The sequence below is a fragment of the Lathyrus oleraceus genome, chromosome 4 (genome assembly GCF_024323335.1).
Source record: "Lathyrus oleraceus cultivar Zhongwan6 chromosome 4, CAAS_Psat_ZW6_1.0, whole genome shotgun sequence".
In the NCBI taxonomy this organism is placed as follows: Eukaryota; Viridiplantae; Streptophyta; class Magnoliopsida; order Fabales; family Fabaceae; genus Lathyrus; species Lathyrus oleraceus.
The window spans coordinates 168,250,769-168,274,676 of record NC_066582.1 but is presented as its reverse complement, the minus strand read 5'-3'; positions in this window follow the sequence as shown (position 1 = coordinate 168,274,676).

Below are 23,908 nucleotides of genomic sequence, written 5' to 3'. Positions count from 1 at the left end.
TTGTTCTTTTAAGATCAGTGCCTTGCAGAATAAGTCGGAGTGCCTTGAAAAATGCTTTGTAATATCAACGGGCAAATTTTGGGGTATGACACCATGATTCCTGAATTCGTTGAAATCAACAAATTTGTCAGAAGCAATGGTGAGAGGACAAGCTACTCCATACACAAAAGACATTTTTGAAATTTTGAAAGGATGAAGGAAGATGGATCTTTTGAAGAAGATTTTAGCAAGTGCGGGATGGGATGGGAATAAAGAGTTAAGAAGGAGTTTAAATAGAGTGGGAATGAAGGAGCTAAAACCTAGAGTGGTAGACTAAACAAATATCGATGCATACTGTAGTAATAGAATTTAAACCAAGACACATAACTGAGCATGCTTGTCATGAGCTATTAAGACATAATATTGAAAATGCTTAAAGATAGGACATTTGGAAAGACATATAAGAAAGCCGTTTTTAAAAAGGAATTTTTTAAAAAAACAACACGCAACCTGGCAAGGGGAGGTTACTGAAGAGATTTTCTCTTAAACTAAGAAATATTATCCCAATGGGTCACATCAAACATTAAGATGACTTTAATGTAGGATATTTGTCTTACTTTATAGCCATGCAAAAAACACTTGATTACACCATTAATATTATCAACTCAGAGTCCAGAAGGCAGAAAATCCTAAAAGGGTTTTGACATCGGACCTTCTGACCCAGAGAATCTCCTAACTTCAGAGGGCTAACAGGTTTAGAGTAAATATATCACAGAGTCATACTTTACTCTTCAGAGGCTACCCATTTTGAAAAGATTTTGTGTTATTCTGGACAAAGTTCCATTTTTAGATTTTTCTGAATAAAAACAAATCTATCTTCAGCAAAGGGTTTTTGTAAAGATATCAGCCCATTGATGGTTTGGATCAGTAAATTTTAAAAAACCCTTGTGAATAAGTTTTTGATGAAATGATGTTTATGTTAATATGGTTAGCACTCTGAATGCATAATATGATTCTTAGAGTAACACAAAGTAGAAGAATTCTTGTAGGGAACATGAATGTTACTCTTGTTAATTTGATAACCTTCTAGTCCAGAGGATCTGAGAATATGAGTGTTGCATCCAGATACTGGTTGCTTTTATCTTTCATTTCGAGACACCAGTTTATGCCCATAAATCCTTTACCAATGAAGGATTCATCAGACTCTTGAGGAAGTTGAAGAGACATTCCCAACCCTTCAGCCGTGTTGGTGTTTTGTTGATATTGTTGTTCTTACTGTTGAAGTTGAGCCAATAATTGATGCATTCAAAGAGATTTTTTCAAATGTTCAGATGTCTTATTGTATGACAACTGTCTTACTTTAGACCCATAGAAACATGTTTGATTACTTTAAATCCAAAGTCCATATGACATGTTTAACAACCCAATTTTTAATTTATTTTATTTATGATGCTCAGTGAATTAATTAGGTTTTACTATGAAATTATGTCATTATTGATGAATATGTGAATTATGGGAATAAATGTGGATTTATTGAGTTTATCGGGATTTAGAATAATTCTATTTGATTTAAATAATAGGATAGTAATTATATGATGAGGAAATAGGAGACTGGGAGGAAAACTTAATTTATTATTAATGAGTTTAATAATAAACTAATAAGAGTTTGAGGTGATTGTGGGAATTAAAAGTGTTGAGAGCTAATGGGGGCAGTTAAAAGAGATAATGTAGAAAATCCTAAATATATATATTCTAAAAGGTGAGAGAGAGTTAAGTTTCATCCAATTCTTAGAGAACTTGAGAAATAGGCAAGAGGAGAACCTAGAGCTAGCAGAGGAGAGAAAAACCCTTGGAGAAGAGCTTGCTTGTTGGAATTCTAAGGTGAGGGGGAGGGGGGAGAGGGATTTCACTATGGGTGTATTGCATGATAGGGTAGAGAAGAGGGGTCCTTACTCTCATTAGGGTTGTATGATTTTGTTTTGATGAATTGTTGTTATGATAGAAAAATGGAAATTGATGATTGGTTATGTTTATACTTGTGATTTTGTGACTAAAAACATGTTTGAATCATCATGAGTATGCATATATAAATTTCTACTATTGATGAATGTTTGAGTGATTGATCATGAATATGATTGTTGATGTAATTGTATGATAAATTGCTATGAACCATGATGGATATAGATCTTGTAATGTGTTAGATTGTTGCGATAACATGTTTTATTATTAGATTCATATTTCGAGTTAATTGATTATGGGAAAATTGGTTGGAGTGATGTATGATGGTTAATGGATGAAGGGGATGAGGAACATGGGTTAAAATTGAGTTTTTCTAAAGAAAAATTGCTAGTGACAAGAGATTGTCACCCTATGACAATCGATTGCACAAGTTAATTTTTTTTATAAATAAAACAATGACAATCGATTGGCCCATAGAATTAATCGATCTATAGCTTAAAAACATGATTTTTGGAAAAGTTAGAAGCAAAAGGATTTTGATGACAATCAATTGTCACCCTATGAAAATCAATTTTTGTAGGCCAAATGTTGAAATTTTTTGTTTTGTTCTATGTTGCATTCTCCGATGATTTTGGCCATAACTTTAGTTTCGTAGGTTCAAATGAGGTGTCATTTAAAGTGTTGGAGAGCTAATGGTAAAGCTGCCTCATGGTAGTTCTTGGTGAAATAGTTGATTTATAGTCATGTATTCACTGTAGGAATGTATATGATGACATGTATGATTAATTTATGAATCATTGTCTTTACTTAATGGTGAGTTGATGTTTTAATGATTTAATATGATTGAATGTTGTGTGAATATGAATTTGATGAGGTGTTGCTGTTTGGGGTTGTTTGTTAATTGTCGTAAAATTGATTAATTGTTGCGTATGGAAAATGAAGTTGTGCATAAAGGTGATAAATGCAGGGTGGTAATTTTGGTGATAATGCATGTTGTTGAGTGTCATGCATCATGGTGTGCGGGCTTTGATCCTATTTTGGTGTGCTCTTGTTCGGTGGTATGGATTCAAGAGTGGAAAGATGGTTCCGGATGGGAATTGGTGAAGTGTTACTTATGGTGATAGTAATGATTTGACGTGCTCTAGTCTAATGGTGTGGAATCAAGAGCGGGTAGCTAATTCCAATGAGTAATTAGTGAAGTGTTACTATATGATGATTAGTAACAATTTGGTGTGCTCTGGTCCGATGGTGTGGATTTAGGAGCGAGTAGCTAATTCCAATGAGGGATTAGTGAAGCATTACTATATGGTGATTAGTAGAGATTTGGTGTGTTCTGGTCCTATGGTGGGGATTCAAGAGCGAGATGGACATGTGTTGTCCATGAATGGTACCACATGCATAATGAGTCAGTTGTGGAGTACATTGCATACATGTTTGCATATGTAATTAATTGTTCATGATGTTGTTGACTTGTTGATAATGGTTGACGTGGTTAATGAATTATTATGAATAATGTGTATACCTGATGAATGTGCATATTGTTATGAATGGGTGTGAGACTATGGTTTTGTTGATCGTGTATTGAATGTGTGTGATGTTGTATGTTCTCTACCTTGGTATTCTTTACACTAATAATTTTGAATGTTGTTTCTCACCTCCTTTGCTCATGTTGTCCACCATGGACATCTAACAAATACTCAGGAGTGATCATTGTTGTTATGTGTGGAAGATGGATTATTGGAGCTACTCTTCGCTTTTATTTATTGCTTTATTATAAATTAGTAGTTTTAATGCTCTAATAGTGTAACATCGAGGACGTATGTTTATTATGTCTTATGTCTATGTTGATTATGTTATTTTGGAGTTTAATACTCTATTTATGAAGTTTCTATGAAATGTTTTTCCGCCGCGTAGTTTCAAATGGTTTGATGTATTTTCAAAGGGTTGTCGTTGGTGACACCTTAAATTATCCAGTAATGCTTTATATATAAGTTTAAGGGTTTAAGGTGTTACATAGTGGTATCAGAGTAGGTTGGTCCATCCGGACAACTTTAGTAATGTTGTTTGTCTCCTAGTACGTGACATGTGTGTGAAACACTATTGGTCATTATTTGTTTTTCTAACTGTTAGCATGCAGGAGCGGGATTGAAGCAAGTGGGGGAAAAGCTTATGCTTATCTGAGATGTTTTAGGTGTGGAGAGTTGGCTCAGCATGTCGCTGACTGCAAGAGTGCAAATTGTTGAGTCAGTCTAGTTTCCTAAGTTTGTTGAAGAGGAAGATTTGAAGTTCATATCAACTGTTTCGACAAATGAATGTCATTTTTAGAGTTTGATGTAAGCAAAAAGTTGTTTACGTCTGCCAAGAAAGTAGACGAGTTTGTGAAGGATGATTCTAAGGTATTTATATATTAGCTTCTATGAAGGACGAAAGTAGAGCCGTGATTAGTGAGGTGCCATTGTTGTGTGATTTTCCCATAAGTGTTTCTAGACGATATTAATAATTTGCTGCTAGAATGCAAAGTTGAGTTCTCCATAGACTTAGTACCTTGTACTAGTATTGTGTGGATGGCTCCTTATAGGAAGTATGCTTCAGAATTTAGTAAGCTGAAGAAACAATTGGAAGAGTTGCTTCTGAAGAAGTTTGTGCGACCGAGTGTTTCACCATGGGGAGCATCAATGTTATTGGTGAAGAAGAAAGATGGTAGTATGAGGTTGTGTGTTAATTATCGACAACTAAACAAGGTTACTATCAAGAAGAAGTATCCACTTCTAAGGATTAATGATTTGATGGATTGGTTGGTTGGTGCTTTCATGTTCAGTAAGATAGATTTAAGTTCGAGTTATCATCAGATTAGTGTGAAGTAAGAAGATGTTCTAAAGATTGCATTCAAAATGAGATACAATCATTATGAATATTCTACAATGTCATTTGGTGTGTCTAATACGCATGGAGTGTTCATGGAATTCATGAATAAAATATTTCATCCATAATTAGATCAGTTTGTGGTTGTATTCATCGATGATATTTTGGTATATTCCAAGTATGATGAAGAGTATGTGGAACATCTGAGAGTTGTTTTATAGAGAAGAAGTTATATGCGAAGTTATCCAAGTGTAGTTCTGGTTGCAAGAAGTGATTTTTATTGGACATGTAATTTCTACTAGTATTGTTGTTGATCCGTCAAAGATAGATGTTGTGTTGTATCCGGAGACTCTGAAGTCTGTTACAGAGATTACAAGTTTTCTTGATTTGCCTGGTTACTACAGGAATTTTAGTGAAGGCTTTTTGAAGTTAGCAGTGCATTCAACTGAGTTGACTCGAACGGTTAGGTCTATGTTTGTGACGTGAATTGTGAAGAGAGTTTTAAAGAACTCTAGAAGAAGTTGACATCTACTTCAATTTTGGTTTTTCCGAGTCCAAGTGAGTCCTTTGTGGTGTATTATGATGCTTTAAAGATGGGTCTAGGTGGTGTGTTAGTGCAGAATAGTCAAGTTATAACTTATGCTTCTAAACAATTGAGGGTTCATGAAATGAATTATCCTATGCATGATCTAGAGTTGGCGGCCATAGTGTTTGTGTTGAAGATTTGGAGACATTATCTTTTGGCTCCAGATTTGAGGTGTTCATTGATTACAAGAGTTTAATGTATCTATTCGATCAAAAGAAGTTGAATATGAGGCAGAGGAGATGGCTCGAATTTCTTAAGGATTATGATTTTAGCTTGAGTTACCATCCGGGTAAAGACAATGTGGTAATTGATACATTGAGAAGGAAATTGTTACATGTGTCGATGCTTATTGTTAGAGAATTGGAATTGATTGAGAAATTCAAAGACATGAGTTTGGTATGTGAAGACACTCCTAACAGTGTAAAGTTGGCATGTAGGAGCTGACCAGTGGTATCCTTGAAGAGATTAAAGAAGGCCAGAAGATCGAGGTGGGATTGGTTTACTAACTAGTTTTAATCAATCAGGGTAAGTGAGGTGATTTCAGAATTGACGAGAATGGCATGATGAGATTCAGAGATAGAGCATGTGTACCAGATGTACCAAAACTTAAGAATAGTATTCTTGAGGAAGGTTATAGAAGTGGTATGAGTATTCATCCTAGTGCCATAAAAATGTATCAAGACTTGAAGAAAATGTTTTGGTGGCCAGGAATGAAGAAGGAAGTAGCTGAGTTTGTTTATGCTTGTTTGATTTTCCAGAAGTCGAAGATTGATCATCCGAAGTTGTTGGGTCTGATGTAACTGTTGAGTATTCCTGAGTGGAAATGGGACATAATTTCCATGGATTTTGTGACAAGTTAGCCGAAGACGACAAAGGTATGTGATTCCATATGGGTTATTATTGACAAACTGACTAAATCAGCTCATTTCATACTAATTAAGATCGGTTATCCTTTGTAGAAGTTGGTAGAGTTGTATATTAATAAGATTGTAACAATGCATGGTATTCCGCCAAGTATTGTGTTGGATAGATATCTGAAGTTTTAGAAGAGTTTGCAAGAAGAGATGGGTATTATGCTGAAGTTGAGTTCTGCTTACCATCTAGACAGATGGTCAAACAGAAAGGACTATTCAGTCTTTGGAGGATTCACTGAGAGCTTGTGTTTTGGAGCAGGGAGGTAACTATGACAATTACTTACTATTGGCTAAGTTCACCAACAATAATAGTTTCCATTCAAGTATTGGAATGGATGAGTTAGAGGCTCTATATGGTAGAAAGTGTATGACACCTTTGTGTTGGTATGAATCAGGTGAGAGTGTTGTGCTTGGCCCTGAGATCATCCAACAAACTTATGAGAAGATCAAGGTGATCCAATAGAAGATGAAAGCTTCATAGAGTCATCAGAAGAGCTATCATGACAAGAGGAGGAAAACACTTGAGTTCTAAGAGAGAGATCATGTGTTTATCAGAGTTACTCTAGTAACTGGTGTTGGTTGCGCATTAAAGTCTAAGAAGCTCACACCATGTTTTGTTGGTCCATACCAAATTTTGAAGAGGATTAAAGAGGTGGCTTATCGGATTTCCTTGACACCGCCACTTGCTAATCCTTATTAGGTGTTTCATGTGTGTCAGTTGAGGAGATACATTCTGGATCTGTCTCATGTGATCCAAGTGGATGATGTACAAGTGAGAGAGAAACTGAGTGTTGATGCATTACCCGTGTGGATAGAGGATCAGGAAGTGAAGTAGTTGTGTGGTAAGGAGGTTTCCTTGTTGAAGGTAGTGTGGGAAGGACCAATGGTTGGAAGCATAATGTGGGAGCTAGAGAGTCGGATGGGAGAGTCTCATCCAGAGTTGTTTTCTTAGGGTGACTTTTGAGTTAAAAAATTCTTTAAGTGGGGAAGAGTTGTAACACCCTAATTTTTTATTTATTTTATTTTATGATGCTTGTAGCGGGAAATTAGTGACCGTTAAGCTATGGATAAACTTAACATCAATAAAACCAGAATCGGCACCGCGCTTTTATTGTTTCCAAAGGAAAGGGGAAAAGTATGAACAAAACCCAAAGTTAAGAAGTTTTCAAATCAAAACTAATAAAATGCCAGAGATTACAGGTAAGGGGTTGGTTACACGGAGGGAAGGTATTAGCACCCAAAGTGTCCTAGGTACTCCTAGGGAGCCCTTTTTTATGTGTGTATGTGTTTTGGTATAAAATATGTTTACAATAAATAGAGTGTGAGGATGAGAAAAGAATTCATTAATTATATTTTGTGTTTGACAAGACCTTCGGACTTGTGCTTACGTACCAACATAAAAATGAGGGATCAAAACCTCATAGTTCGTGGTATCAATTTCAAAACGAGTGGATTGCTTTTCATCAAAAATTAAGTTTAAAAGAGGCACAAAGACCCAAAAGAGTTTGAATGAGTGTTAGTTAATTTTGTATTTTGAAATTTTAAGTCAATATGATTATATTCATTTACAAGTTTGATTTAAGAAAAGAGTTTTAAAAAATGCACTGACATAAGACCAAAGTTTCTAATTTGCAATAAGAGTCTAGGTTTGAAATCACAAGCAAAGAAAAGTTTTAAAAAAAGGGGAGAGATTTTGAAATTTAAGAAGCGGGAGGAGATGAAGAGACTAATCCTAAGCATAAAAATTAAAAGTTAAGAGTTGAAAAGATCTGACCAATGGGATGCAATCCAACAGACAAGAATGTCATATAGAAAACCCCATTTCCCTTTGGACTTTGAACCAAGTAATATCAACAAGCAAATAGAAATATGAAGAGAAAGGCATCAAATAAAGATAGCCACATCCAAGGAAGCAACTTCACATCTAACAATCTTCTTTGTCTTCTCATGTACCAGATGACATACTCCTTGATTAGCTCAGAATAAGGCATTAGACACAGGTTCAAAGTAACAGTTGCATCAAGACCATGTAGCAGGGGAATTCATGTGGATCCCAATACTTACATAAAATGAAAGCTCAAATCATAATAACTTGGTCTCAAAAAAGTTGGCATTGACCAAGTCCTTTTGCATATGGAATGTTGCCTAATTTGAAGTCCAAAAGCTCAGATCAAATCCAACAGTCCACACAAACATTTTTTAGGGTTTTTGTTGTTTATTAAGTATTTTAAGGTCCTAAGACCACAAGCACAAACAAAATACACAAACAAATATATACAATCACAATATATGGCTCAAGTGAGCAAAGTGAAAAGGACATGAATATAAACAAGTTAAATGATATTTAAATGACAAAGGAAATGGTAAATGACTTGAATTCAAATTGCATAAAGTAAATGACTTGAAAATAAAAGCAATAATAATAAAAGTTAGTCAAATGTTAGTTGATTAGATGCTAGTGATGTTTTGCTTTGTAATTGATTAAGTCGTTCTTTGGAGAACACTCAACCCTCTATTCACAAGCATGGATCCTTGAAAGGGGGTAGACTTACAATCTCACTTACTAGAATGTTATGCCTTTGGGGTCAAAATTTAGCTCTATGTTAAGCAACCGTAATTGGACTTATGTAGAAGTCACAACTATCTGAGACCGAGAAATAGAAATTTTGGTGTTAATGCATGTTAGAGATATGGTATAATGAACCATACTCCTAAAACATACCACACACAAAAAAAGAAAAAGATCAAAGGATGGGCCTATCTCATCCATACTTGTATTGGTTCATCTAACACAAAGTTATTGATGAACCAATTAGCCTTAGGATATTGAGACATCATTGGTCAATGGAAAGGATGAAAGAGAATAGGATTGAAGATGAAGAGGGAGGGGAAATGAGAGAAACACAAATTGGTCATGGGAGGAATTTTATCAAATTAAAATCATTCATTCATTTTGGAGATGAAGTGTACATTTCATCAATCCCCTAAATCCAGTGATTTTAACTCAACAAAAGTCAAATCTACCTTGACCAAGGCCCAAACATATAGTCAAACATCACAAGTCAATAAAAATGGCACAACAAAATTTCTACACAATTAATCAATTAAAAATCAAATTAAAAATGCATTTAAATTAAATTTGATTTGGTCAAAATCTAAAACCTCTTTAAAATACCAAATAAATGGCGAAGAGATTTATCCTAGGTCAAACAAGGTCAAAGGACCTTAGACAAAAAATTTCATAATTTAAAAAAGTCAGAAGTATTTTTAAATAATTAAAAATATGCACAAAAACAATTAATTCATGAAAAATATCAAAATTAATCCAAAAAATAATTTTTATTCAGAAAATGAAAGAGGAAAAAATTTAAAGATTTTTGGTGAAAGTCTCATATTTTTTGGATTAAAAATGAAATTAATTTGAATTAATCAAATTAAATGGATTAAACACAAAAATCAAAAAATAAAAAAAAACCAAGACCATCAGATCTTCATCATTAATTGAGGTGGAAGAACTGATAACCATGCGCGCGCGTTCCACAATCACCTTAGTCAACTGCGCCACATGCTTGATAATCAAATTGGACGCGTGAGATTAAAACATGAGAAACAGATCAGATGGCCTGGATTGATCCAGCGCACCACCGGAGCCCTAACTCCGGTCATCTTCTCCGGTGAGGACCACCGGACTGGTCCAACCAAAACCTTATGAAAACGAATACACTAATTTCAAGGAATAAATGCTCAAGAGCACGAATCTGGCCTCAATTTTCTCGAATTCCAAGTATATAAAAAGATATTGGGATTTGAATTTTGAGGATCATGAACTGAGTTGCTTCGATTTGACCTCAAAGCAACTCAATCTTCTTGCCTACATTGATAAGACTTTGAACAACTAAAAATCACAAAGAATGATAAAGAATTGAGGGAGAATCGAAGAGAAGAAAATTCTGAAAATTCATCTTCAATAGAGCTTCAGAATGGCATGATCTTGATTCCAATTGTGCTTGGCCTTGCTTCATATGCTTGTTGGAAGTGATTAGGATCAATAAAAGGTCTGGACTCTTGGATTTTAATCTCAAAATGGATGGAGATTTGAAACTCGATTTTCAAAGAAAACCTTCAAGGTTATCCTTCAATGGTGAGGATTTGGGATTGCAGGTTCAAAGCTTGGGCACGAGGTCCTTAATTCTGAGCAATGAGGGTCTTATTTATAGCCAAGGAGATTCATTTCCACACACTTCCAAATTTGTCAAATTTTGAGAAATTCCCTTGCATTCTTGCATGGGCGCGTGATAGGCCCATCGAGTGATGCAATCAGGTCCAAAAATGAGTGAGGATCATGCTGAAATCATGTTACAAAGCCATGCAATCGTGTATGAAAAGTGGAAGTGGAAATCATCCAAATGGTTCATCATATTGCACCCATGCGCAAGTCCTTCATTATTTGGCCAAATGAGATGATCCTAGACTTTTTGGAAAGGTGAGATCAAGGGGAAAAACTTTCATGTTGAACACTATTTCATTTGAAGCTTTTATCATGATGGATTTTGAGGTGTAAGTTTGGGAAATCAAACATTTTTGAAAATTTTCTAAGTCCCAAGTCAAATGTCCACTTCTTCCACCTTGAATAACTTTTTCTATGGGCTTCAAATGAGAAACGTCCCTTCATAAAAGTTGTATATCTTTAAAACCACTTCAATTAGGTCACAAATTTGACCTCATTTGGATTTGGAATGAAGGAGTTATGCATTTTAGAAGTTGAGGGAAATCACTTGTTCAACGGTATTGACCCAAAATGACCTATAATCTTTCCTCTTGGAACATGCATTTGCAAGTTGAACTTGAACTTCTTATAAACATCAACATTGAAGTAGACATCTTAAATTTGATAATGGAATTTTAATGGCTTTTATATCATAAAAATTGAGCAAGTTATGGTTTTGGGAAGTTGACCTCCAAACTAGGATTCAGAAAAAATGACCTATAATCGTTTACCATAAACAATGACTTTCAAAGCAAAACTAGATATTGACTTCAACATTCAAGTTGTTTGGAATGTCATTTTGAGTAACTTTTATCTTGGAATCATTTTCATATGACAAAAATTGTAGGAGATAGGGTCTAGGGAACCCTAGTTTTGACCAATTGAGTTTCTCTGGTCAACCACCATGAACTATCTTGCTAGCTTGACATTCTCTTGACTTTTGGGACTCGTGGAGGATCATATATGCATAATATGATGTAATGTGAAGTATCCCTTGAAATATTTGATCAATTGTTGAAGAAACGTGTTGAAGAAGTCACACAAGATACCCAGATGAATTAGGGTTTCCAAGGTAAACAAACTCCAAACTCTTGATGATTTATTGATCAAAATAACATGTGAAGAAATAGGAATCCATATATGATGCTTAGAACCAATGTGAAAAAATTATTGATTGTGCTTCTTGCATTGAGGGTCTTAAACCCTAAATATGAGCTTGATGGAGCATAGGTGAGCATGCACATTATCTACAAAAGCAACAAACTATACATTGACATATTTTTGGTATTTTGGTTAGTAAATAATGAAAAACAAAGTATGATACAATCAAATATGCTTGGTGATCTCTCTCAATGCAAATCCAATGAATGAAGGGTAAGGAGGATGCCAAGGTGTGATCCCAATGCTAATGCATATGATGAGATGGCATGAGGGATCTTAGGATCAAAATTAGGGTCTTACAGCTGCCCTTATTTAAGGAAATTTTAACCGAGGAGGCGAAGGTTAAACTCTTCGTATCGACTCAACAGAATGGGCTTAAATAACAACGTATAGAAACAAATTTTGGTCCCTGAGAGACCTCATGATGCATATAATATGAATGTTAAAAATAATCTCTGTGGGGAAAATATTGCCACAAAGAAAAAGAATCCAGGGAGACTGAAAGTCCGTAGAAGCATAATGCATTCCATAAGGAAAACTCACTAGGGAGACAGATACTCTAGGGATAAAAGGTTGTGTGTAGGCCAGGCTACGACTAAAAACTACTGGAGATACAAGAGGATTCCATGAAAATAAATCGATGGAAGGACTCGGTCGGGAATAAAAGGAAAATCTGCAGGGGAAACGGGTAAATCAAAACAAAGTTGAAATACTCGAACCAAACAGGAAATGGCGATTTCACTGGGGAAATACGCACTCAAACTCAACTAGGGAAGAATGAACTTCAACACATGAGTACTAGAATTACATTACTTATTACCGGTTATTGGGTAAGGATAACACACTCTGACAGAGAGGCATCCATTACCGTTTAGGCTAAACATATCAAGGATGACTCGCTGAGGAAAAAAGGTGTATTCGTTACCGGTTACTGCGTAAGAACAACCTGCTGGGGGAAATATCAAATAGGATTTACAACTACCGGTTACCGGGCAGAAGACCAAAGAGAGCGAATATCCGTCACTGGTTAAAGTGAACATATCAAGGATAAACTCAAAGGGAAGAATATCTGTCATCGGCTAAGATGAATATACCAAGCATATATTGTCGGGGAGAAAATAGGAATTATATCTATCAGTTACAGGATAGAATATCGAAAAGAGAATATCCGTCACCGGTTAGGATGAACATATCAAGGATAGACTCAGCAGGGGAAATCAGGATTTACAACTACCGGTTATTGGGCAGAAGACCGCAAAAAGGAGAAAACCCGTCATCGGTTAGGATGAACATATCAAGGATTAACCCTCTGGGGATTGGAATAGGGATCACAACTACCTTTTTGCTGGGTAGAAAACCTCAAAAAAAAAAGAGGGGAGAATATCTGTCATCAATTAAGATGAACATATCAAGGATAGACTCAAAGGAAGAACATTCGTCGTCGGTTAGGATGAACATATCAAGGATAGACTACCTAGGAAACGTAAAACGAATTCGCTGGGGAAAAATAGGAGGGAGTAGGTTACTGTTACCCTGCAAATCAAGAAGAATATTACCAGTTACTGGGTAACAAACTTTCGAGGGACCAGAAACATCTATCTAGGTAAGAGCTAGAAAGAAACAGTCAAAACAAATGACTCGACCCGATGAGGATATAACTCAAGGGGAGTGGTTTCATCCAGATAATCAATTGGGGATGAAGCTGAAATAATAATCATCCATGAGGAAACAACTCAGTGGGGAATGAAAAAGGTTAAATTCTTTTTGCTTAAGGGGCTGACACTCTACAATTGAGGGAGGACAGACGCATCAAATCTGCATGGGGAAAGGATATCACCATAGCAGAGGATCGGAAAAATAAGGAGTCAAATACAATAATAATACGTAATGAAATATTTGATGTACGAATGTATATGTATATGTATATATGAATGATGACTATGCTGACAAAACAATCACAAAGGATACAGATGCCACTGATCTGAATCATTGATACAACACCCGGCTAATCTCGACAGGATTGAGGCATCAACTAGAGAAAGAGCTGGGGATGAACATAAATCATCCATCCCAAACCGCTCGACCCTGACTGGGGAGATAGAAAAGATCTGTTGATGATCTGAATCATCAACTCTGTGGGGAATTTTAGGACGACACCATGCCACATGGTAGACAACCTTGCAGAGGACCAGAAATACTGATCAAGAATCAGTGATGGCGGGGTTTAGGAGTGAACTTCGCTGGCGACTTGAGGGGAATAAAAATTTGTACTGAATCTACGCAAATTATTGAGTACACGCGCCTACAACTCAGCTGGGGAGACGATCACAAAACTCGGTTGGAGAAACTGAATTACCGTTGGGAAGGAAAAAGTGACTCAACCAACTGCTTAGGGAGAGACCAACAATGCTCCACATTTTAGGACTCACCTGTTCTCGGGCTGCTGTTGATATTTATCAAATGAAATCGATTGCTTAAAAGTAATTGCTTTTATTATTTTAATAAAAATGTTTTTTATTTTTATTTAAATATTTCAAAATTATCATCATAAAAATTCAATTCAATTTAGCTGAAAAATAAATAAGAGTAGAAACAATTGCATAAAAAGCTCAACTTTATTTAATGAAATGGTAGCTTGTAAATGACAAGACTCCATAGATCTTTACAAAATTTGAAAAATGGTAATTTACATGGAAAATGGCTATATTGAATACAATGATCACTAATCCTTCTACCAACTTCAATGTCCACTATGCTATTGGCTTTGGTTGAAAGTGGTGAATCCAAGTTGACTGACTTGCTTAAGACTGGAGATCAAACGAATGCAGTTACTTGCCATAATCCTTAATTTTTGCATAAATTTCCCCAATGTGGGGTACTCAATCTATCGGGATGAATTTTCTGTTTTATGTCTCTAACTTTTGCATGGATCACCCTTTCGGGATTTTAACTTAGCGAATTGTTCTTTTCTTTTTAGGCAAAGTATTTCTTGACTGCATCGACATTTACAGAATGAGTGAACTCTTCACCATCCATAGTTGTAAAAATCAAAGCACCGCCTGAAAAGGCTCTCTTAACAACATACCAGCCTTCATAATTAGGAGTCCATTTGCCCGTAGAATCTGGTTTGAAAGATAAAATCTTCTTGAGTACAAGGTCACCTTCTCTAAACACACGAGGCTTGACCTTCTTATCAAAAGCTTTCTTCATTATCTACTGATATAACTGACCATGACACATGACACATGACAGTCAACCTTTTCTCTTCAATCAAATTCAGTTAGTCATATCTGGTTTGGCATCATTCAACTTTAATCAACTTGGCTTCCACTAAAACACATAACGATGGGATCTCAACCTCTACTAGGAGCACAACTTCCATGCCATAAACAAGTGAGAAAGGGGTTTCCCCTGTTGAAGTGCGGATGGATGTATGGTACCCATGCAAAGTAAATGGGAGCATCTCATGTCAGTCTTTATACGTCACAACCATCTTCTGAATGATCTTCTTGGTGTTCTTGTTTGCATCTTCAACAAACCCATTCATCTTAAGTCTGTAAGGAGAAGAATCATGATGTGAAATTTTAAAGTCTTTGCAAAGAAATTCAACCATATTGTTGTTCAAATTTGATCAATTATCAGTAACGATCTTACTTGGCACACCATACCAGCATATAATCTGATTCTTGATAAACGTTACAACGACTTGCTTGGTTACATTTGCATACGATGCCGCTTCAACCCACTTTGTGAAGTAGTCAATTTCCACAAGAATGAAACGACATCCGTTCGAAGCTTTAGGCTCGATCATGCCAATCATATCAATTCCCCACATGGAGAAGGGCCATGGGGAGGAAATGACATTCAACAGTGTCGGAGGAACATGAATCTTATCTGCATAAATTTGACACTTATGGCATTTCTTCACAAACTTGCAACAGTCAGATTCCATTGTCAGCCAATAGTAACTTGCTCTCAACATCTTCTTAGCCATAACATGTCCATTGGAATGAGTGCCAAAGAAACCTTCATGGACTTCAGTCATCAATAAGTCTACTTTGTGTCTATCCACGCATCTGAGCAAGACCATATTGAAATTTCTCTTGTAAAGCAGATAACCATTCAGGTAGAAGTTTCTAGCTAATCTTCTCAAAGTCTTCTTATCTTTCAAAGATGCCCCAAGCAGGTAAATCTTACTTTGGAGGAAACAATTGATATCAAAATACCATGAGTTTTCATCTTTGAACTCTTCAACAGCAAACACATGAGCTGGCCTATCAAGAAGCATCACAGTCAAATTGGGAACCTCGTTCCAAAATTTCACCACAATCATTGAAGCCAACGTTGCAAGAGCATCTGCCATCCGGTTTTCATCTCGAGGGATATGATGAAACTCAACCTTTGTAAAGAAAGTTGATATCCTCCTCGCATAATCTCTTTATGGTATCAAACCGGGTTGATTCATCACCCATTCACCTTTGATCTGATTCACAACCAAAGTTGAATCTCCATAGACGTCCAAATACTTGATTCTGAGATCAGTGGCCTCTTAAATCCCCATAATGCAAGCTTCATACTCAACCATATTATTTGTACACTTGAAAGTCAATCTAGCTGTAAACGGAAAATGAGTGCCTAGAGGAGTAACAATCACTTCCCCAATGCCATTACCATACTAATTCACATCTCCATCAAATACCATGCCCCATCAGGAACCAGGTTCTGGCCCTTCTTCAAGCAATGGTTCATCATAATCTTTCCTTTTCAGGTACAAAATTTCTTCATCGGGAAAATCATATTGTACTGACTGATAATCTTCAATTGGTTGGTGAGCCAAATGGTCAGCCAAGACACTACCTTTAATAGATTTTTGAGATCAGTATTCCATAGCATACTCAAATAATAACATCTACCAACGGGCAATCTATAAGACCCCAATTTTGACCCTAAGATCCCTCATGCTATTCTCATCATATGCATTAGCATTGGGATCACACCTTGACATCCTCCTTATCCCTTATTCATTGGGTTTGCATTGGGAGAGATCGCCAAGCACATTTGATTGTATCATACTTCATTTTTCTTTATTTACTAATCAAAATGCCAAAAATATGTCATTGTAGAGTTTAACTCTTTTGTAGGTAGTGCACATGCTCACCTTTGATCTATCAAGCTCATATCTAGGGTTTGAGACCCCCAGTGCAAGGAGCTCAATCAAGAATAGGTTACTATGGATCTAAGTATCATATATAGATCTCCATGATCTTCACATGTCATTTTGATCAAGAAATCATCAAGAGTTTGGAGTTGGTTTGCCTTGGAAACCCTAATTCATTTGGGTATCTTATGTGACTTCTTCAACAAGATTCTTCACCAATTGATAAAATATTTAAAGGGATACTTCACATTTCATCATCCTATGCATATATTATCCTCCATGAGTCCTAAAAGACAAGATAATATCAAGCTAGCAAGTTGGTTCATGGTGGTTGACCAGAGGAATCCAACTAATAAAAACTTGGGTTCCCTAGACCCTATCTCCTACAGTTTTTGTCATATGAAAATTATTATAAGAGAAAAGTTACTCTAAATGACATTACAAACAACTTTCATGTTGAGGTCAAGAGCTATTTTTGTTTGTAAAGTCATTTTTTATGGTAAAAGATTATATGTCATTTTGTCTAAACCCTAATTTGGAGGTCAACTTCCCAAGACCATAACTTGCTCAATTTTTATGAGATAAAAGCCATTCAAGTTGCATGATCGAATTCAAGATGTCTAATTCAAAAATTATGTTTGAAGGAAGTGCAAATTCAACTTGAAAATACATGTGATAAGAGGAAACATTATAGGTCATTTTGGGCCAATACCATTGAACAAGTGATTTTCCTCAACTTCTAAAATGCATAAATCCTTCATGCTAAATCCAAATAAGGTTAAATTTATGACCAAATTGAAGGTATTTTGAAGAGCGACAACTTTGATGAAAGAACCTTTCTTATTTGAAGTCCATAGAAAAAGTTACCCAAGGTGGAAGAAGTGAACATATAGCTTGGTACTTAGAATTTTTTTTAATATGTTTCATTTTCCAAACTTCCACCTCAAAAATCATCATGATCCATGCTTCAAATGAAAAAGTGTTCAACATGAAAGTTGTTCCTCTTGATCTAAACTTTTCAAAAAGTCCAAATGCATCCCATTTAGACAAATTATGAATGACTTACGCATGACTTAAAGTTGAAGGACCATTTGGAAGATTCGAAGTTCCACTTTTCATACACGATTGCATGGCCTTTCCACATGATTTCAGCATTGCTTACACATAATTTTGGACCTAAGTGCATCATTTGATGGGCCTATCACACACCCATGCAAGCATGCAAGTGAGATTCCAACTTTTGCCAAAAATGGAAGTGTGCAATTATCAATCTCCTTGGCTATAAATAGAAGTCCTCTTGCTCAGAATTAAAGACCCTTGGCGCGCAAGCTTTGAATCAGCAACCCTAAACTCTCACATTCAAAGGATAAGCTTGAAGTTTTTCTTTGAAAATCGAGTTTGAATATCACACTTTTTTAAAGATTGAAACTCCAAGAGTCATTCCTTCTCTTTGATCCATTTCCACTCCATCAAGCATCTGAAGCAAGGCCAAGCATAATTGAGAGCAAGATCGTGTCAATCTGAACCTGCATTGAAGGTGATTTTCATAATTTTTCATCTCTTCGATTCTCACTCAATTCTCCATTATTCTTGTTGATTTTTGGTTGTCTGAAGTCCTACCAATATAGGCAACAAGATTGAGTTGCTTAGAGGTCAAATCGAAGCAACTCGGATCATGATCCTCAAATTTCAACTCCCTGTATCTTTCTATATACTTAGAGTTAGACAAAATTGAGGCCAGATTCGAGCTTCTGAGCATTTTTTCTTTAATTTCATGTCCTCCTTTTTCATTTTCAGGATGGTTAAGGGTGGACGAGTCCGATGAGGTCCACCGGAGAAGAAGATCGGAGCTCTGGCTCCGGCGGTGTGTTGGCACGCTTCTGAACCATAAGATCCTTTCAAATTGTTTTAATCTCACGTATTGGTTTTGACTACCATCCATGTTGCACTGTTGACTAATGACCATGTGGAACGCGCGCTTGGATACAGTTGATCTGCCACCTCAATTAATGAGGGAGATCAAGTGATCCACGGTTTTTTGTAATTTATGATTTTTATTTTAATTGCATTATTTTCATTAATTCATATTAATTTTAATATTGATCCAAAAAATATGGGACTTTCACCAAAAAAATTCAAATATTTTTCTCTTTTATAAAAATTATTTTTTGGATCAATATTAATATTTTTCATGATTTAATTGTGTTTGTGCATATTTTTAATTGTTTAAAAATACTTTTAAGTTTCCAAAAATTATGAATTTTTTTCTCCAAGGTCCTTTGATCTTGTTTGAACTATGATAAATCTCTTGGCCATTTATTTGGTGTTTTGAAGAGGTTTTAGGTTTTCTGATCAACCATAATTTAATTTAATGCATTTTAATTGATTTTTAATTGTTTAATTGTGAATAAATTGTGTTGAGCTATTTCCATTGACTTGTTGAGTTTGATTATTGTTGTTCGGCCTTGGTCAAGGTTGATTTGACTTTGTTGGGTTAAAATAATTGGATTTAGGGGATTGATGAAATGTACATTTCATCTCCCAAAATGAATGAATAATTTTAATTTGATAAAAGTCCTCATATGACCAATTTGTGTTTGTCTCATTTCCCCTCCCTCTTCATCTTCAATGCTTTTCTATCATATTCATTTCATTGGCCTATGATATATCTATATCCTAAGGCTAATTGGTTCATAAACCAATACAAGTATGAATGAGATTAGGTCCATCCTTTTTCCATTTTCTTTTAAGTGTGGTATGTTTTAGGAGTATGGTTCATATATCATATCTCTAACAAGCATTAACACTAAAATTTCTATTGCTCGGCCTTAAATAGTTGTGACTTCTACATAAGTCCAATTACGATTGCTTAACATAGTGTTATATTTTGACCCAAAAGCATAGCATTCTAGTAAGTGAGAGTGTAAGTCTCCCCCCTTTCATGGTATTGTGTGGAAACTTGACCTTTTTTCCTTCCTTTGGAAGATGTCTTGGTTCAAGGATCCATGCTTGTGAATAGAGGGTTAAGTGTTCTCCAAAGAATGACTTAAACAATTGAAAAAGCAAAAATAATACTAACTTCTAATCAACTAATTAACATTTGCCTAACTTTTAATTTCAAACCATTTACTTTTATGCACTTTAAATTCAAGTCTTTATTATTTGTCATTATACATACCATTTGACTTGTTTATTTTAATGCCATTTTCATTTTGCTCACTTGAGCCATATCTTGTGATTATATTGTGATTGTATATACTTGTTTGTGTACTTTGTTTGTGTTTGTGGTCTTTTGACCTTAATGTACATAATGACAACAAAAACTCTAAAAAATATTTGTGTGGACTGTTGGATTTGACTTGAGACTTGGATTTAGAACTAGGCAACATTCCCTATGCAAAAGGACATGGCCAATACCAACATTTCTGAAATCAAGTGCTTGTGAATTGAAACTTCATCTGATGCAAGTGTTGGAATCCATTTTAGTTCATCTGTTACATGGTCTTGATGCAAATGTTACTTTGAACCTGTGTCTAATGTCTTATTCTAAGCCATTCAAGGAGTATGTCATCTAATACATGAGAGATTATGAAGAAGATCATGAAGTTGCTAGCTTGGATGTGGCTACCTTTATTTGATGTCTTGCTCTTCATTTTTCTATTTGTATATTGATATTGCTTGATTCTAAAGTCCAAGGGAAAATTAGGTTTATATATGACATTCTTGTCTATTGGATTGCATCCCATTTGTCAGATCTTTTCAACTCTTAACTTTTAAATTTTTGCTTAGGATTAGTCTCTTCATCTCCTCCCACTTCTTTAATTTCAAATCCTATTTGCTTGTGATTTCTAAACTTAGACTCTTTATTACAAATTAGAAACTTTGGTCATATGCCATTGTATTTTTTTAACTCTTTTTCTTAATCAAATTTGTAAATGAATCTAATTATATTGACTTAAAATTTCAAAAGACAAAAAGAACTAACACTCATTCAAACTTTTTTAGGCCTTTGGTGCCTCTTTTAAACTTAATTTTTATTAAAAGCAATTCACTCACTTTGAAATTGTTACCACGAACTACGAGGTTTTGATCCCTTATTCTTATGTTGGTACGTAGGCACAAGTCCGAAGGTCTTATCAAACACAAAAATATAATTAATAAATTCTTTTCTCATTCCCACACTCTATTTATTGCAAACATCTTTCATACCAAAACACATGTCCACACAAAAAAGAGCTCCATAGGAGTACCTAGGACACTTTGTGTGCTAACACCTTCCCTCTGTGTAACCACCCCCTTACCTGTAATCTTTGGCATTTTATTAGTTTTGATTTGAAAACTTATTATCTTTGGATTTTGTTCATACTTTTTCCTTTTCCCTTGGAAACAATAAAAGTGCGGTGGCGACTCTGGTTTAATTGACGTTAAGTTTATCCATAGTTTAATGGTCATGAATTTACCGCTACAGTACTATTCGTGTATCTCTCATGCTTCTCTTGACTTAGTGGCCTTTAAAATCATTTCAAAGTGGTGAGAATCCACATTCTACTGAATGTAGAATAAAGCCTTGTGATCTTTTTTTCTTGATTCATTTAAGATGTTTCTTTTTCAAATCAGTGGGATCTATCCCCAATTCTTCACAACCTTCTTACACAATTTCAAGCATATCTTGTACTCCAAACAATGACTTAATCAAGGCACTATATCTCTTCCAATTGCTCTAATAAAAAAACAAAATATTGGACGAGACACATGTGTACACCAATAGCAATCATCTTTCTTCTACTTCAAGACAACTATGTTGATTCTCTTTACTCCGTATTTCCTTTTTTTCTCACACTTCACTCGTGTTTTTCTTATGGATGAACACTAATCCATTTTGGTGTCACATATAGACTCTAGATGTCAATTAATGATCCATCAAATTGTTTCCTATATTGCAAGAAAACAGAAAACGAAAGAGAAAGAGTTTTGCCTCAAAGTAATTCTAACTTAAGTTTCATACAAATTTTGAAAATATTATTGCATTACGTGAAAGGCATATTAATTTTATAAATGCTAGTGATTAAGTAACTTATTTGTTAATCGACTAACAAACTAACAAACTCGTAGTTAATTTTAAACCCTCAATTAAAATTATTACAACAATATCCGTCTTCAAAAATTCAAAATATATTTTGAGAAGATTAGACAGAAATATTTGGAGAGGACTTCATTGACCTCTAAAATTTGTTTTTATTGTAAAAAAATTACAATTAGTTATATTTTGTCTCCAATTATGTCTTTGTTAGAGATCGATCAAGCAATATCCGTCTCTAAATTTTGTAAGTATTTTAATTTTTTAATATGTGTAATGCGTATTAAAATAGCTTTGTGTTCAATTGAATTGCGTGGATATAAACAAATGTATATGAAATATTTCACTTTTTAATTAATTCAATTTCCATTTGGCTTTTTCAATAATAACAACAATAGTACTTAGTAAACTTAATCATTCAAATCGGTTCTCCTTTCTGTTTTTTTCGTCTATCTCTATCCTTTCTACATTGTATTTATTTTTCAAAGTAACCCTTTGCCAGCTTTTGCTATAAAAGACAACCATTTTTTGCGTAAATTGATCGTCACCACTTAATTTAACAATATCATTTATTAAGCTGCAATAAAAGGCCATGCCAGCTTTTGCAATAAAATCAACCATGTTAGTTGCATTCTTACGCTATATAACTTTTTCATGAAGAAAGCCCCACTAACATGCTCTAAAGAGATAGAGTCTTATGATATTTATATAATTTGCTTTAAACGTGGAATTAATATATGATATTTGATAAGAAAATCATTGAGAATTCATACATTCAATGAGAATTCAAGTTCACTATAGTCTTTACTCACCCGTGAATAAGCAATACATGTACTTAAAAATATTGAACATTGTTCCTCAATCATGTATGTAATATCCTAGTTTTATTAATAACCAATAAATTTATAAAAATAATGTGATAATAATTTTATTTTTTAGACTTTTTAATTAGTGATCAGAATCGTTTTTGAAGACGTGTAAAAAGACTTTGATCACTAAAATTTTATTTTTTAGACTTTTTAATTAATGATCACTCGCATTAGACAAGATCTCAAATTTATTAGGATTTCACTATACCTAAATTTGATACACATTTACAAACACCAATGATATGATTATATGTTTGAGGCTGAGGTTAAGATCAAGCCTTCATAACTAAAGAGAGAAAAATATATGTTATAATTTACACAAATTAAAAAGTAACACAAGCATGAATCATGATAACACAAATATTTAAAGAAAAAGAAGATGGATGACACAAATTCATTTACACAACTTCAGATAAAGGAGTTCAAATAAGATAGATACAATTGTAAAACAATACTTATAGCATAGTTCCTCTACTGCTGCGAATGGCACAGCTTCTACTTCGTGAATAAAGAAGAGGTTTAACCTTGATATCATCATCACCTCCGAACTCATATACTTTATCTTCATCGATCCTTCCGATTCCGACACTGCGACTCCGAGAAACCACCTCAACAAGATTTTCATCTCTGACAGTTCGCGACGCAACCCTCACAAGCTCCTTGAAATCCTCATCGCTAGTGGTAGAGCTAACACTGAAGCTCCTTGGAAGAGAGTAAAACTGCGTCGGACATCCCATGGCTGTATGATCTACGTAGGCTAAGTCACGAGAACATTGGATCATGCCATTGACGTACATGTCTCTTACCTTTATCATGAACCTTAAAGGTGCCTTCATGTACCTAGAGAGTTTGCTTCCTTTGCTGTTAGCTTTGTTTGTCATGTTTCAAGATTACTTCAAATGATGGCAATTAGAAGGCACTTTATAGAGATAAGAAAACAGACACCTAAATTATTATTGGCATTTTGGGTCTCTTCTTGTTTTGGAGCGTTATTTTAAGGTTTTTGTTGGGTTCCTATCTTTCTTATTTAGTTTGTAGTTATAATGTTGTTGTACGATTGTTTTCTTTGTAATGGT